The following is a 17,195-nucleotide window of genomic DNA, read 5'->3' on the forward strand; positions in this document are numbered from 1 at the left end:
AAAAGCTATGATTGAGTACTGGCACTTTCAATCATCTCCCCAATTAAACTTTGAAGATTATGTGATCTGCAGCTTCCTATGTGATTGGAGTCATTTACTAATATAAAAAAGAAAAAAAAAGAAAAAGAGAAAGAACACGTGTGTTTAGAAGCTTGTTACTTTGCATGGCAAAAGGTCAACTTGAACGACTTTGGGATAGGGTGCAGGTTTGTATATGTACATTATGCACATATATGTATATAATCTGTGCTTTACCTTTCAGTTGAACATTGTATCTGATTTATTATTATTATTATGTGCGTATATTTTTCGTACTTTATGGGTTGCTCGTGTCATTTTCGACTTTAATGCACACTAATCTCCCACTTACTGATAGTCTGATTATTCTTCTTGCTATGGTTGAGGTTCTACAACCTGTTGAGTGTTGAGCATGTTCTCTTCGAGGATATCAACAAGGCAAATTAGGTTTTCTTTAATAATTTTTTATTACTAATAATAATGGCAATATATTTGTTCGGATGTTTATGCAGTGAATTATTTTATCATATATCTCAATTATCATGATATTTCTCTAGATTCGGTAGTGTCGTTTCTGAAATATTAAACTAAGACTTGTTTGTTACTGCCAATATTTTTTCTTACGAGATTTTTATGTAGTTCGTTTGAGTTATATTGAATCTTGACATCTTTGGAGGATTACGACTTTCATAAATAGAAAATTTTTCTATGAATACGAGATATTAAACTTTTTACATAACTCATAAGCATTGTTGCTCTATTTTGCCGATTGACCTCTACTGCTATGCCTTCCTTTACTGCTGTGTTGGCTTTGTTGCAAGTGGTAACGTTAGCTATTCTGCGTGCTCTGCTAAATGTTGAGTAACATTTGTCAATTGCTTGGATTGTATTGTTATACATTCCATATCCATGCTTCAATAACGAGGAAGTTTTCACAAAGTTCAGCAAGAACAACTCGTGAGAGTGAAGGAACCATGACTAACGAAGGATGAAATAAGGGGACATGAAGAATGAAACAAACCGTTAGTAAAACACCAATATGGAAAACTGCAAGGGAGGTGGCACAACTTGTTTTTCCCACACTCCCTTTCCCACCAAGCATGTAATACTTTCTCTCCTTCCGTGTCGCCATCTGGTCAAATTCACAAACACCTTCTGTGCAAGTTTCCGACAATCTCATATTACTGAAGTATATGCACAATCTTAGCTACTAATCAAATAACACAATTACTTTTTGAAAATACGTTTCTTTTTTATTTTCACTGAAAAAGAAAAAAAAATTATTTCTTTCAACACTGCTTTTTGCGTCGTTCATTGTCATAAACAGTAAGGCATGAAGTTTAATAAGAACATAAATCCACAGTTTCAAAAGAATCTATTTTTAATATATTAAAGTAGATACATAAGCATGCACTACATTACTTTTGAGATATTTCTTTTTTTCTATTAATGTTATGTCAGTAATATTTTTTACTTGGCACAACTTTAAAATCGACCACTCAATTCTTGTCAAATCAACTATTATTTCCAAATCAGCAAAAAATAAAATATACAAATAAAAAACTAAAAAATAGAATCTAATAAATTTCTAACCTACAAATACATTAAATTCATATTTTTATATTTATTATATCTTACCGTTATAAACAATACAATAAATTTATAACCGCAATAATTAATTTATTAATTTTTATAAATAACTCACTAAAGGTAATAAATATCCATGTTACAAATTTCATAATAATATTACTAATCATAATAAATTTTACATTATAAGTATTTAAATTCTATACGATTTAAACTACATATATAAGTCTCTTATCACTATACCTTCACATAACATCAAATTTAGCACAAAAAATTTATTTCCGGACTACACATTTCAAACTTACTCAATAGAGCATCATTCTTTCAAAGTAGAACGATTAGAAATCGAATAACTATCCAAAATCTAATGGCCATGCAATGAGAATCTGATGATTAGGTATGACAAAAAAATCACAACATGCATCATACATTCATACTTATTCAAATACCATATACCTAATGATAACATAAATTGAATATTGGAATAGGAAAAGATCTTCACAATTTTAGCAACTATAAACGAAATTCATGACAAATTAGGATGAAACTATGTTAAATGTAAAAAGTATCAGTAGAAAGCATATAAAAGAAAAAAAAAGAAACAACTACATTTGTGGCACATGTAATCAAACACCACAATATCTAACAATAAGGTAACTCTATATACTTTTCATAATCTCATATATCAAATTATTAGTTGCTAACCCAATACTTATTTTAGGTTCATAATTCAATTAAAGGTTTCAGATCAAAGTGTTACAACAACTTTTGTACTATTTGATGGCGACGCAAAAAACTTATTGGGTACAACTGCTTCAAATCTAATGACATTTCAGAAAAATAATGACATTGAAGCACCACCCCATCAAGAGATTAAGGAGAAAGAAAACCATACAAATTCAAGACACATCTTCAGAAGAAGAACATACATACAAAGGGAACCAAATGACACAATAGAAAGAGCATCAAACTCAACAATTCATAAAGAACATGTCTTCACAAGAATCTACGACAAAAAGAAGAAAGCAGCAACTCTAACAACAACAAAAAAGGAGGACGAGCACCACATAAAATGACTAAGTCCATCAACTAAAACAAATGCAAAAATCAAACCACCAAATAAAAATGTCACTTTGTATAACTCCAACATCCAAATCTTTTATATTACAAATTATTTAAAATAAAACACCTTTTAAATTTAACTTCAATTTACACATATTTAATTTATTTCTACAAAACATAACAATTTTTAATATTTATTATATACTATCATTAATTTACCGTCCCACGCATCGCGCGGGTCTCATTCTAGTAATATATAAAAGCTGATACCAACTCTCTCCACAATGAGTTTAAGCCATCTCTTCTTTTCTAATGATGCCACATTAGCAATTCTAATGACTTGGCAAAAGATGAAAATCAACCAACCACTATTTAGTAAAAATATTTTTAAAAAATTAAAACAAAAAACTCTTATATATTATTATTCAATTAAAACATCAAGTACTAATTAAATGCAATAAACATACATTAAAAGTTTCATAATAATAATAACTATAAAAAATTTCAGTTACAAATATTCAAATTCTACAACTTATATATATATTAAGACTCTTTTACCCTTCATTTCTTAATCTCTCATACTAATTATCAAAAATTCTTTAAATTTAATATAACATTTTTATATGTTTTTCATTCTCATTCATTTATTTTTTTAATTATTTACAAACAAAAAAATCGCAAGAAAAGACAAAGTGTAGCCAATAATGCAAATAAAAAAATGAAAAAAAATAAAAATGCAATTTTGTATAACTCTAATATAAATAACTTATGTCTTTTTTAAAAATAAATAAATTTAAAATCTATTTATAATATGTGAAGGTTGTGGTAGGCTTAGAGAAGGGGGTTGAATCTATGCCTTCCTTTTAAGTTGCTGTTATGACCTTTTAAATCAAACTTTCAATTCTGATTCTGTTTGTACTCAGCAGCGGAAATTTATGAGACAATTTATTTTTGTCTCATGAATATCAGAAAACAGAACACAACAGAGAAGAGAAGAGCTAACACTAGCATATATCCTGGTTCGGTTGCCTTGTGCTATGCAACCTACGTCCAGTCTCCTCCACAATAATGGAGGAATTTTCACTATAGTTAAAAGTATTACATACACCAATTTCACACTCAAATTCTAACCTAACTTGACATTGCCTATGCTAACACCTAACTATTCACTCTTAGTGCTAACTCAACTAAGAAAGGGATACCTAACAGGTACAAGATATAAGACACTTAACCAACCTAAAGAAATCAGAAAAATAACTCTAGGCTTTTCTCTCAAGTGTATCACTCAACCTTTTTCCACTCATGGCTTTTACTTGAGCTTTCTCACAATGTGTTTTCTCACAAGAAATTACAGAAAGATAATCATGGAAAAGCACATTACAATCAGTAAAACATGAAGGAGATTGACTTCATCAACAGCCTTTGTGCTATGCGAAAACCAGATTAGCAAGCCTCTGATTAAGTTCTTCATACTGGCGGAATGCACCTTTGATTAGGTTACACTGTCTAGTTAGATGAACTTTCTCAAAAAACACTTCTCAGAACAAAACCTCAATACTCTGGTTATCTCTCCTTGCCTTCTGAATGAACAGCAAGCTTCTTTTTATCTCATTGCATGTTCCTCGGTTCTTCTTCCAAGGTCAACACCTTGAGCCTTGAGCTTCATCAATCCGCAGATTCACTTTTTTTTCTTCCTTAAACCTTAGAGTGGAAACTTTGCTTCTGACTCCTTCATCTTGGCCGAAAGCCATAAAGCAGCAACCACAAAAGTCTTCTAGTAGCCAACTTAATCTGAACCCTTGAAAATCAACTTGGTCCCCAAGATATGTTTGAGATCGTGGATATATAGCAGAGAGGAACAGAAATCCTTTTTTCCATATAGCTCAAAACGGAGATACAGAAGGTTGAAGATGAAGAGAAGAAAGTGTGTTGGATGTTAGAGGAAATGGATTACCTTGAGCTTTCTGATCTTTTCTTGATATGGTTGATTAGACCTCACCCTTCTTTGCTTAACCTTCTCTTTCCTTCTTCTTTCATGACTAGCTTAGGGACTAAGCTCTCTTTCTTACTTTTTCTAAGTTCAGTGATTTGACTGGGACAGAGATGAGAAGAACGTTGCTTTTGGGAGCAAGTTGGAGGGATTTGGTGAAATCAAATCAGGCTTGGATCGGATCACTTATTTTTGCCCGTTTTGATTTTTTCAGCCTTGTTTCCTTATGGGCTTCGTTTATTCATTGACCCACCAGCCTTGCTATGTTATCTTTATTTCAATTTTGGGCTGCTAAACTAAGTTCTGGCCTGCAACACATAATAAATAATTAGTAATATGCAAATATAATTAATCAACACTAATTATTTATTTTGCCCAAAAATAATGTTTGTCATCACTAATTAATTTAGTTAATTTCTTAACTCAACAATCTCCCCCTTGATGACAAACATATTTAATTAACCAAAAGGAATTGAAATTTAGTAAAGTTGGAAAACTTTCCTTTGATTAATGTTTCTTGCTATTGTGTTGCTCCCCCTTTTCTTTTCAATAGTAGCTCCCCCTAGATTTATGCTTTCCTCTTTGTTCCTGATTTACATTGTGCTTAAAGAGAACATAATAAAGAGCTACACAGATTTATCTGTCTAAGAGATATAGAACAAACAATCACCACAGAATCAGCCCAACACATCATGTAAGCAATACAGACAAAATATCAAAATTTAATCAAGAGCAAGCTGATATCATATGAAAGCAATTTCTAATGCAGCAGTCAAATAGAAGTCACACAAAAATAATAGTAGCTGCAGTAATACCAATAAACTTCATCTGTCAAAAGCAAAAGCAACATTTCCTATTCCTATTGCTATTACTCCCCCTTTTGTCATCAAGGACGGACAATAAGCAAGATCAACAAAAAACAGCACCTTAATCCCTGCAAGAAAAGGTTAGATCACAGTCCAAAGTTCTAACTAGTCTAACAAAGTAATAGTATTTAGAGTTATTACAGTCATCTAAGATAAAACAGTTGAATAGTAGCACACTAAACAGAATTCATGAGACAAAATGAGATCACAGCAGCAGCAGTATTTATGAGACAAAACTTAGGCATCAGAACCATTCCCCTCTGAGACAGTTTCTTCTTCATCCTCAGTGGTCTGATCTTCATCCTAGTTTAGATTATCAATGAACTTCATAAATACAGCCACTCTATCCCTTGATTTTTGGAGGAAATTCTCATGCTTGCTAGCCAGCTTCCTTTGTTCCTTGCTCATGGCAATCATATGATTAGATTGGGAGACAAACTCCTGGACCATATCCTTGACAATATTTAACACAGCAGATTGCTTCCCAGTAGAGATGGAAGTTCCCTCGGTAGAAGGAGGAGGAGAGTCATCCGGAATGAACTCTTCATCATTATTATCTAGAACCACTCTCTTAGATCGAGTTGGTATTTTTTGCTGTTTCACTGAACCACCCCCTTTTAGGTATGAATGTCTGTTTTTATAATCCCCATTTGACAGGTCAACACCAAAATGCTCAAATATGCAAGTTAAAAACATGCCATAAGGTAATGCTTTATCTTTCTCACTTCTCACAGAATCAAACATGTATCTAGCCATCAAATAGGTAAAAGAGATTTCTGTTTTAGTGATTAGGGCATACAGAACAAGTGTGTCCGTGTAAGAAACCCGTTGATATGAACCACTTTGAGGAAGTAAAATGTGGTTGACAATTCGGTGCAACTGAGCACGTTCATATCCTAGGGCTTTGTGAGTGGGTGTGATGCCGTTAATTAAGGAAACATGTTCACAGATGTGAGCCAAAGCATCATGATAAGAGATACCAACTCCTTCATCCCACTTTACAGACGTATAAGCACACGGCCCAACATCAGTGTACTTCAAAGAATCATTGATATTTTTATTATTTAAAAGAATGTCTCTGCCCTTAACATAAGAGTGCACACTTCCTTCATGGTAAGTCATGTTTGCATAAAATTCTTTGACTAACAGAGGATACAAAGGTTTTTTTTATTTTGAAAAGGTGATTCCAGTATAAAAATTCTAAATTTTCAACAAAAGGAAAACCTTTCTTTTTCAAAGTAGGTAAATCCACAAGAAAAGATGGACACAGAGTATGATACTGAATAACTCCCTCATAAAAATCATGGTTCATGGTAGATTTGAAACGATGGGGTTATAGTCTGAGTGAGATGTCATGAAGTGTGATTTGTGAGCAAAAGGATCAATATCGGGTTCTCTAACAGATTTGAGAGGGAGATAAGGGTTACCTCTTTGTGAACGCACAGGAACAGACCTTGGCTTAGGTTTTGTTGTCTCAGGAACAGGGTCTTCGACAGCAGGACGCTTACCCTTGGATGAACTAGGTTTCGAGAAACTTGGTTTGGTTGGCGCTGCCTTAGGTGGTGGCGTCAGCTTGGCAGGGGCTGGAAATCGTGGCGTGGTCTTGGTCCGCGCCATGGGAGCAGTGCGAGGAGGAGAGGTAGGAGGAGAAGGTGAGAGAGTGAAAGTGGGGTCTTGAGAGCAAGTTGATGGTCTAGGATATCCTAGAAGCTTATGGATCTTTTCACGCGGTGCTCTTTTAGCAATAACTTTCTTCCCCATTTGGTTAGATTTAGGCTTTTGAGGGAAGAGAAGCAGAAGAGTGAGTGGGAAGAAACCGAAGGGTTTGAGGAGAAGTTATGTAGGAAAAAGAGGGAGTGTTGGTAACCGTACCCAAAAGTGGATTTCCAAAACCATGCAACTGCATCACCTTTTGAAATGACATAAAAAGACCTGACCTCATAAAGGAAAGATTTTATTTGATTTAAAAATTAAAACAGGAAACTAATTTTAAATTTTAAAAACTTTTAAAAATAAAATCAAACATAAAATCTTTTTGGATCAAGAACATTAAATGAAAATCCTTTTAAAAAAATTAAGCATACAGCCCAACAAACACAACAACCAAACAAAAATTGTAACATTCATATATGAGCCCAGAGATGGTTGGATTTAAGGAAACACATTGGACCACTCTAGATCTGATTTTGAGGTTGGTCCAGATTAACCTTCACTTGAAACAAGCCCAGAACACACTGATTTGAAGAAAACGTTCATCACCTGCCCAGAATTGTCTCATACCTGTTTATGAGACAAAAAGCTCAAGCAAATACATCAGCCTTTTTCAAATAGAGAATCATAACTCAAAATTCCTAGACAAGTCCTAAGCATGCAGAATCTATCCTCAGCTAATGGTTTTGTGAAAATATCTGCTAATTGCTCCTCTGATTTAACAAATTGAATACTAATATCCCCCTTTTGGACATGTTCTCTTATTGAGTGAAATTTCACTTCAATATGCTTAGTCCTAAAGTGCAAAACTGGATTTTTAGAAATATTGATGGCACTCATATTGTCACACATCAAAGAAATATTTTCAGCATTTAATTTGTAATCAACAAGCTGTGTTTTTAACCATAAAAGCAGAGAACAACAAGAAGAAGCAGCTATATACTCAGCCTCTGCAGTGGATAAGGCCACTGTTGGTTGCTTCTTACTTGACTAAACATTTAAGGACTTTCCAAAGAAACAACATAGGCCTGAATTGCTCCTTCTATCAACTCTATCACCAGCAAAATCTGCATCACAATAACCAACTACAGAAAAATCATCAATCTTAAGACACCAATGACCAAAATTAGATGTTCCATGAACATATCTAATGATCCTTTTAACTGCTGAAAGATGTGACTATTTAGGTTTGGATTGGAACCCTGAACTCAATCCAACACTTTGCACAATGTCGGGTCTAGAGGATGTTAAGTACATAAGAAAACCAATCATTCCTCTATACCTAGTCTCATCTACATCTTTCTCAGTTTCTCCCTTATCTAATTTAGAATTAGGGTGCATGGGAGTTCCCATGGGTTTGGCATTTTTCATACCAAATTTCTTAACTAATTCCTTGGCATACTTCTCTTGATGAATGAAAATACCATTTTCATATTGTTTAATTTGTAGCCCAAGGAAAAAATTAAGTTCACCCATCATACTCATGTCAAATTCACTTGTCATGAGTTTTCAAATTCAGAACAAAGGGATTCATTTGCTGATCCAAAAATAATGTCATCAACATATATTTGGACTAGAATAAAAGAATCATTAGAATTCTTGATAAATAGAGTTGTGTCTGTGGTGCCTCTTTGAAAACCATTTTTCAAAAGAAAAGAGCTAAGTCTCTCATACCAAACTCTAGGGGCTTGTCTTAAACTATAGAGAGCTTTAGATAATTTGAAAACATGATCAGAATGCTCTTTATTTTCAAAACCAGGTGGCTACTCCACATACACTTCTCTATCTATCACACCATTTAAAAATGCACATTTCACGTCCATTTGATATAATTTAAAACCACAAAATGCAGCATAGGCTAATAGAAGTCTTATGGCTTCCATTCGGGCAACAGGGGTAAAGGATTCATCAAAGTCTATTCCTTCTTCTTGGTCATATCCTTGTGCCACAAGCCTTGCCTTGTTTCTTGCAATGCTGCCATCTTCTCCTAACTTGTTCCGAAATATCCACTTGGTGCCAGTCACTTTCTTTTCACTTGACCTTGGAACCAAAGTCCATACTTGGTTCTTCTCAAACTCAAGAAGCTCTTCTTCCATTGCTTTAACCCAAGAAGGGTCACTAAAGACTTCCTTAACATTTTGAGGCTCTATTTGTGAGAGGAGGGCAATGTTTGATTCTTTATTTGCCTTTCTAGGGGATGACCAAGTTCTAACCCCTTGAGTGACGTCTGATGCAGTATTTATAACCCACACTACTAACCGGTAAGTGCACCGGGTCGTACCAAGTAATACCTTACGTGAGTAAGGGTCGATCCCACGAGGATTGATGGATTAAGCAACAGTTATTGAATGACAAGCTTAGTTAGGCAAGAAGAAATTGGTTTTGAGATGTTCAAAAGGTTTAAGTTCGAATTCAGAATATCAAAAGTATAGACAATTAAATAAATTGGGAATAAAATATGGAGAAAACAGTTAAGGCTTCAGAGTTATCTATTTTTCCGGATTTACTTTCCTTACTAACTATTTTAATTATGTAGGATTTAATTTATGGCAAACTATATGTGACTGGACCCTAATTCTTTAGACCTTCCTAGTCTCCTCTAAAATTCATTAACTGCCAATTTCTTGGTCAATTAATTCCAATTAGAAGGTGAAGTTCAAATTCCAGTTTATATGCCACAAAAATTCTAATTACCCAAAAATAAAAGGATTATATGTCACGTATCCCGTTAAATCCAGATAATTAAAATTTAGGAGAAATTGTTTTCAAGCTGTTGTTCAAGTAAAGAGCTTTTCCAAGTTTTACAAGAACTCAAATAGAAAGAGGGTCATACTTACGTTCCACCCAAATTCATAAAATAAAGAGCGAAAACAATTCTTAAAAAAAATCCAAACATAAACTAAAATAGAAAAAGCAATAAAATCAATCCATACAAATAGACAGAGCTCCTAACCTTAACAATGGAGGATTAGTTGCTCATGGAATGTGAGATGTAAATTTGTATAGAATTCCCTAATGGAATGTGCCTAATAGAAGAGAAGTCTCCCCTTTTTATAACTAATCCTAATTAATTTAAAATCTAACATTTTAAATTAAGATAATATCTTTTCCTAAAAGATAAGATTTAAAATCAAATTTGAATTTAAATCAGAATTAACTAACTACTCCGCGTCTTGTAACGTGTGGACCACTTGGCTTCACTGGATCCGCGCCTAACTTGGGTGCTAAAAATGGGGCCCAGAAATCACCCTTCAGCGTTTTCTGCATTTTTGTACGTGGTGCATGTCACGCGTATGCGTCAGTTACGCGTACGCATCGCTGGTCTTCTTCGCAAGTTACACGGACGCGTCGGTCACGCGAACGCGTCGCTGAACAAATCTTCAAATCACGCGTACGCGTCAGTCACGCGTACGCGTCGCCATGGATACTTCCAGATCACGCGCACGCGTGCGCGTCGCTCCTTGCTGCGATCTCCTTTGATTCTTGAGCTGCAGAAACTCCATCAAATCCAGCCGAATGCTACCTAAAATAAATAAAATTGCCCAAAATGTAAAATAGCATCCATAGTGGCTAAAATACAATTAATTCTTAATTAAACTCAGCAATTTAAGTGCAAATTCACTAGGAAAAGATAGGATAGATGCTCACGCATCAACGTCCCCAATGACAAATTCCTCTGGATAATTCTTCAAGAATCTCCATTCACGAAGTCTGGTGGACTTGGAGGCAGATTCAGTTACCAAGGGATTTTGGGTGCTATTGGCTTTAGGATCTCCCTCAGATTCATGAGACAAAATGGAATTGTCTCTAGAATTTTTAGCAACTGCAGTTTCTAGGTCAGGTTGAGCAGAATTTCTATTTTCTTGATTTTGCCCAGTTTCAACGTCCTTTTGAGCTTGATTTCCTGCATCACAATCTTCCAAAATGCTTTGCACCAAGTTAGTATCACAAAATGTAACATGTATGGACTCCTCAATAATCCTAGCATCTTGATGATAAACCCTATATGCTTTACTAGTTGTGGAATATCCTACAAACAAATACTCATAAGCCTTTGGATCAAATTTACCCAACTTATCCTTGTTATTTAAAGCAAAACATTTGTATCCAAAGATGTGTAAGTAGTCTAAGTTTGGTGGGTAGCCTTTCCAAAGTTCATAAGGGGTTTTCTTCAAAAAATTCCTTATAATTATTCTATTCAAAATGTGGCAAGCCGTGTTAACCACTTCAGCCTAAAGGAATTTTGGAACATTACTCTCACAAAGCATAGCCTTGTCATCTCTTGTATGCTTCTATTTCTCCTTTCTACCACACCATTTTGTTGTGGTGTCCTTGGACAAGAGAAGTTGTGAGATATTCCAAATTCCTTACAAAAGGATTCAAATAAATTATTATCAAATTCAGTTCCATGATCACTTCTTATAGAAGAGATTTTCAAATCCTTTTCATTTTGAATTTTCTTGCAAAAAGGTTCAAAGGCCGAAAATGCTTCATTTTTGTGTGCAAGAAATAAAACCCAACCAAACCTAGTATAGTCATCCACAATTACTAAACCATAATGTTTACCACCTAGGCTTTGAGTTCTTGTTGGACCAAATAAATCAATGTGTAGCAACTCAAGTGGTCTTTTAGTAGAGATATCTTCTTTAGGTTTAAAAGAACTTTTTGTTTGTTTTCCCATTTGGCAAGCATCACAAGTGATGTCTTTGTCAAACTTTATCAAAGGAAGACCTCTTACTAATTCTTTCTTTACAAGTTTGTTTATTTGAAACATACTTTCATGGTCCAATCTCTTGTGCCATAACCACTTTTCAGTTTTTATAGAGTGAAGACAATCTACATTTTGATCCTTTAGTTCATCAAGAGTAAGTCCATACATATTATTAAAACGCTTGGCAACAAACATCACTTCATTTGTCTTTTCATTAAGAACACAGTAGTCAAGTCTTTTGAAAGTCACTAAGTATCCTAAATCACACAGCTGACTTAAACTCAAAAGATTGTGCTTCAAACCACATACCAAAAGTACATCATCAATGAAAGTAGATTGCTCATTACCTACTTTTCTAACAGCAATAATTTTACCTTTACCATCATCTCCAAAGGTCACAAAACCTCCATCATACTTATTTAGTTTGATGAAGTAGGTTGACCTTCCAGTCATGTGCCTTGAACATCCACTATCCATATACCACATGTCATTTTTGTTCTTGGATGCTAGGCATATCTGCATGATGAGTTTCAAGTAATCTTAGGTATCCAAATTAATTTAGATCCTTTGAAGTTAATTCATCTTGGTTGCCCAAGTGCATTGAAATCACAAACAACATTGTAAACTTTGTTTCCTACAACTCTCTTTTCAATGAAGCATTGTGCATATGAGTGAACAAATTTCTTGCAATTAACACAATGATTTTCTGATGTGTATGGCTGAAATTTAGATGAGCTACCATACTGAAAATGATTAAATGATTGAAATTTTCTGATTTTTGGAAGAGGTGTATTTCTTTTGACAAACTAATTTTTGTTATAATTATTCCTCTTTGCAAAAGCATTTTCACTAGAATTTTTGAAAACCTTTGAATTTTTCGAATATGAGGTTTTGTTGTAAAATGGTGGTTTCTTGAAGGCAACCTCATTTTTCGAAAGATATCCCAAACCTGCCCTGTTTGAAGTAGGTTTGGTTCTTGGTGAAGGTTCAGTTTCACTTGTGTGAACTTCATCAAATTTCTCCTCAGGTGTGGGAACATACCCAATACCACATTTGTTAGATATGGTTTTTGTATTTGATGAAGAAGTCACAAATTTTATAGAGGAATTATTAAAAACTGCACTTTTCTTGGTTATGTAACCTAAACCAGATTTTTCAAACAATGGTCTTTGGTTTGCAAGTAATTTGTCCAAGTTACTAGAACTTTGAGCAAATTTTGCTAAGTCACCATTTAGCCTTTTAATCATATCATTTAATCTTTCATTTTCAGCAATTAGCTCTTGGAAATGATCCATAATGTGCTTTCCTTTTAATTTTTCAAGTTCGGATTTTAAAAATCTGTTTTCTTCAATAATGTCCAAAGCACATTTAGTTTCCTTCACTTTTTCTTTCAAAAAATCATTTTCAAATCTTAACACATCTCTTTCAGATCTGCACTCATTGTATTTATCTAGCAACTTTGATGTATTTAAGGTGAGATAATCAATAATAGCATGTAAATAATCTATGGTCAAATCATAGTAGTTTACCTCATCAAGATTGTTGTTTCCAGCCATGAAACAATCTTTATCTTCACCTTCAGATTCTTCTTCTTCATTTGAGTCATTCTCAAGATCCTCCCAAGCTGCCATGAGTACTCTCTTTCTTTCCTTCTTTCCTTTGTCCTCCTTTTTGAGCTTTGGACAATTTAGCTTGAAGTGTCCAGCCTCTTTACAGTGATGGCACGTCACCTTGCTCAATTCGAACTTGTGCTCCTTTGAACTTGAACCCTTGTATTTGCCTTTTTTCTTCATCATCCTTCTAAATCTCCTAGCAAAAAATAAAAGCTCATCATCTGAAATATCATCACTAGACTCACTCTCTTTCAGTTCTATCTGAGATTTGAGGGCTATTCCCTTTTTTTGAGTCTGTGTTTGTGTGTGTGGCTTCATAGGCAAGGAGTTTTCCTCTCAGCTCATCATAGGTTATGGGACTTATGTTGTTGTTCTCGGTTAGGACAGTGGCAGTGTTTTTCCATTCTTTTGTGAGGCTTCTAAGGAGTTTTCTCACCAAGGTTTGTTCTGCATAGTTTGTACCCATAGCATCAAGGTTGTTGATTATGATTGAGAATCTCTCAAACGCTTCATCAATGCTTTCTCCATCCTTCATGCTGAACATCTCGTACTCTTTTCGCAGCATATCAATCCTCGTTTATTTGACTTGTTTAGTGCCTTCGTGTGTAGCTTGGAGTTTTTCCCAGATTTCTTTGGCTGTCTTGCATCTAGACACCTTCCGGTACTCTTCAAAGTTGATAGCACAGTGAAGAAGGTTTATTGCTTTGGCATTCAGCTCTATCTTCTTCTTCTCATCTTCGTTCCACTCAGCTTCTTCTTTTGGAGTCACCACTCCATCAACACTTGTTTTTGTTGGGATCTTGGGACTGCTCACAATAATCTTTCATATGTTGTAGTCAATGGATTGGATGAAGATCCTTATCCTTTCTTTCCAGTAGGAGTAGTTCTTCCCGTTGAAGAAAGGTGGCCGGTTGTTTGACTGGCCTTCAGTGAGGGTGTAGGCAACTGTGGTTGTGCCCAAGTTGTTTGCCATTGGATCTTTGCTCCAAGCGGTTAAGCTTGATTCTTGAGACCTTAGCTCTTGATACCAATTGAAGGTTGTGGTAGGCTTAGAGAAGGGGGGTTGAATCTATGCCTTCCTTTTAAGTTGCTGTTATGACCTTTTAAATCAAACTTTCAATTCTGATTCTATTTGTACTCAGCAGCAAAAATTTATGAGACAATTTATTTTTGTCTCATGAATATCAGAAAATAGAACACAGTAGAGAAGAGAAGAGCTAACACCAACATATATCCTGGTTCGGTTGTCTTGTGCTATGCAACCTACGTCCAGTCTCCTCCACAACAATGGAGGAATTTCCACTATAGTTAAAAGTATTACATACACCAATTTCACACTCAAGTTCTAGCCTAACTTGACATTGGCTATGCTAACACCTAACTATTCACTCTTAGTGCTAACCCAACTAAGAAAGGGATACCTAACATGTACAAGATACAAGACACTTAACCAACCTAAAGAAATCAGAAAAATAACTCTAGGCTTTTCTCTCAAGTGTATCACTCAACCTTTTTCCACTCATGACTTTTACTTGAGCTTTCTCACAATGCCTTTTCTCACAAGAAATTACAGAAAGATAATCATGGAAAAGCATATTACAATCAGTAAAACATGAAGGAGATTGACTTCATCAATAGCCTTTGTGCTATGCGAAAACCAGATTAGCAAGCCTCTGATTCAGTTCTTCATATTGGCGGAATGCACCTTTGATTAGGTTACACTGTCCAGTTAGATGAACTTTCTCAAAGAACACTTGTCAGAACAAAACCTCAATACTCTGGTTATCTCTCCTTGCCTTCTGAATGAACAGCAAGCTTCTTTTTATCTCATTGCATGTTCCTTGGTTCTTCTTCCAAGGTCAACACCTTGAGCCTTGAGCTTCATCAATCCGCAGATTCACTTTTTTTTTTCTTCCTTAAACCTTAGAGTGGAAACTTTGCTTCTGACTTCTTCATCTTGACCGAAAGCCATAAAGCAGCAACCACAAAAGTCTTCTAGTGGTCAACTTAATCTGAATCCTTGAAAACCAACTTGGTCCCCAATATATGTTTGAGACCGGATATACAGCAGAGAGGAACATAAACCATTTTTTCCATATAGCTCAAAACGGAGATACAGAGGGTTGAAGATGAAGAGAAGAAAGTATGTTGCATGTAAGAGGAAATGGATTACCTTGAGCTTTCTGATCTTTTCTTGATATGGTTGATTAGACCTCACCCTTCTTTGCTTAACCTTCTCTTTCCTTCTTCTTTCATGACTAGCCTAGGGACTAAGCTCTCTTTCTTACTTTTTCTAAGTTTAGTGATTTGAATGGGACAGAGATGAGAAGAACGTTGCTTTTGGGAGCAAGTTGGAGGGATTTGGTGAAATCGAATCAGGCTTGGATCGGATCACTTCTTATTGCCCGTTTTGATTTTTTCAGCCTTGTTTCCTTATGGGCTTTGTTTATTCATTGACCCACCAGCTTTGCTATGTTATCTTCATTTCAATTTTGGGCTGCTAAGTTTTGGCCTGCAACACATAATAAATAATTAGTAATATGCAAATATAATTAATCAACACTAATTATTTATTTTGCCCAAAAATAATGTTTGTCATCATTAATTAATTTAGTTAATTTCTTAACTCAACAATATGTTATCTAAAATATTTTTTATATAACATTTATTAAAATATATTATATAGTATAAATAATCTTTTTTTTTTCCAAAGATAATAGGTTATATTTCATTAATTATTAAAAAATGAAATACAAAGATGTCCAAAAGTAGGACAGCATAATAAAAGGTGGGGATTTCCCAAAAATACTACACTGAAGGTATTCATCCAACGGTGCGTGGTCGAAAAACGAAGAAAAATCTTAAAGAAGAAATAATGATAAATCAAATTGAATGCATCTAAGAGCTTGTCTCATGGAGATGACGACTTAAACTGAGAGTTCTTTGGATTTCACGGAGCAACTTGACAGAGCTTGCTAGAATGGCAGACGGCATAGAAGTAGAACCTTCAAAAATCAACTGGTTGCGAGCTTTCCAACAATTCCAGCAAATGATGGCAAGCAATTGAGGATTACGGTCAGCATTCTTCAACGGGTTAAGTATCTCTGTTGATGCAGTCCACCATGTCCAAAAGTCATTAGAACTCTGAGGGGGAAGACAGTCACGAATATAGTATAAATAATCTACCTCTATGCATTGCGTGGATCTCATTTTAGTACATATATAAATATACATAAAAACTGTTTTAAAAAAAGTAAAGACTTAATTTTTTTAAAGAACACGGTTTAAAAAAAAAAGAGTAAAGACTTATGTAATCAAAATAAGCACAAGATGCATAATAATTACAAATTACAATTGCTACTATAAGCTTTTACTAAACATTTACTAGATCATGTAGCCACCAAAAGAGATCTTAGTATCACCATAAAAGCAAACATAACCTAACAAAATCACTTGTAATTAAAATGCGAAGAATGAAAATCTGGTCTAAATGAGTAATATAATGTATGTATGTATGTATATAAATGCATGTCTGATGTTGCTAGCTTTTGAGTCTTGCATTCTCTTCCAGCAAGTAATTCATTTTAAGCTGCAACGCATTCTAATATACCTGAAATAATATACAGGAAAACAAAAAC

At 34.5% G+C, this 17,195-nt stretch overlaps 1 protein-coding gene across 1 annotated transcript in view; it reads left to right on the top strand.

The window, feature by feature from the left end:
- The window catches only part of LOC112709094 (disease resistance protein RPV1-like), an 86,177-nt gene that overhangs the window by 39,413 nt on the left and 29,569 nt on the right, over positions 1–17,195 (top strand). The window lies entirely within an intron of this gene.

The sequence above is a fragment of the Arachis hypogaea genome, chromosome 9, assembly GCF_003086295.3.
Source record: "Arachis hypogaea cultivar Tifrunner chromosome 9, arahy.Tifrunner.gnm2.J5K5, whole genome shotgun sequence".
NCBI lineage: Eukaryota > Viridiplantae > Streptophyta > Magnoliopsida > Fabales > Fabaceae > Arachis > Arachis hypogaea.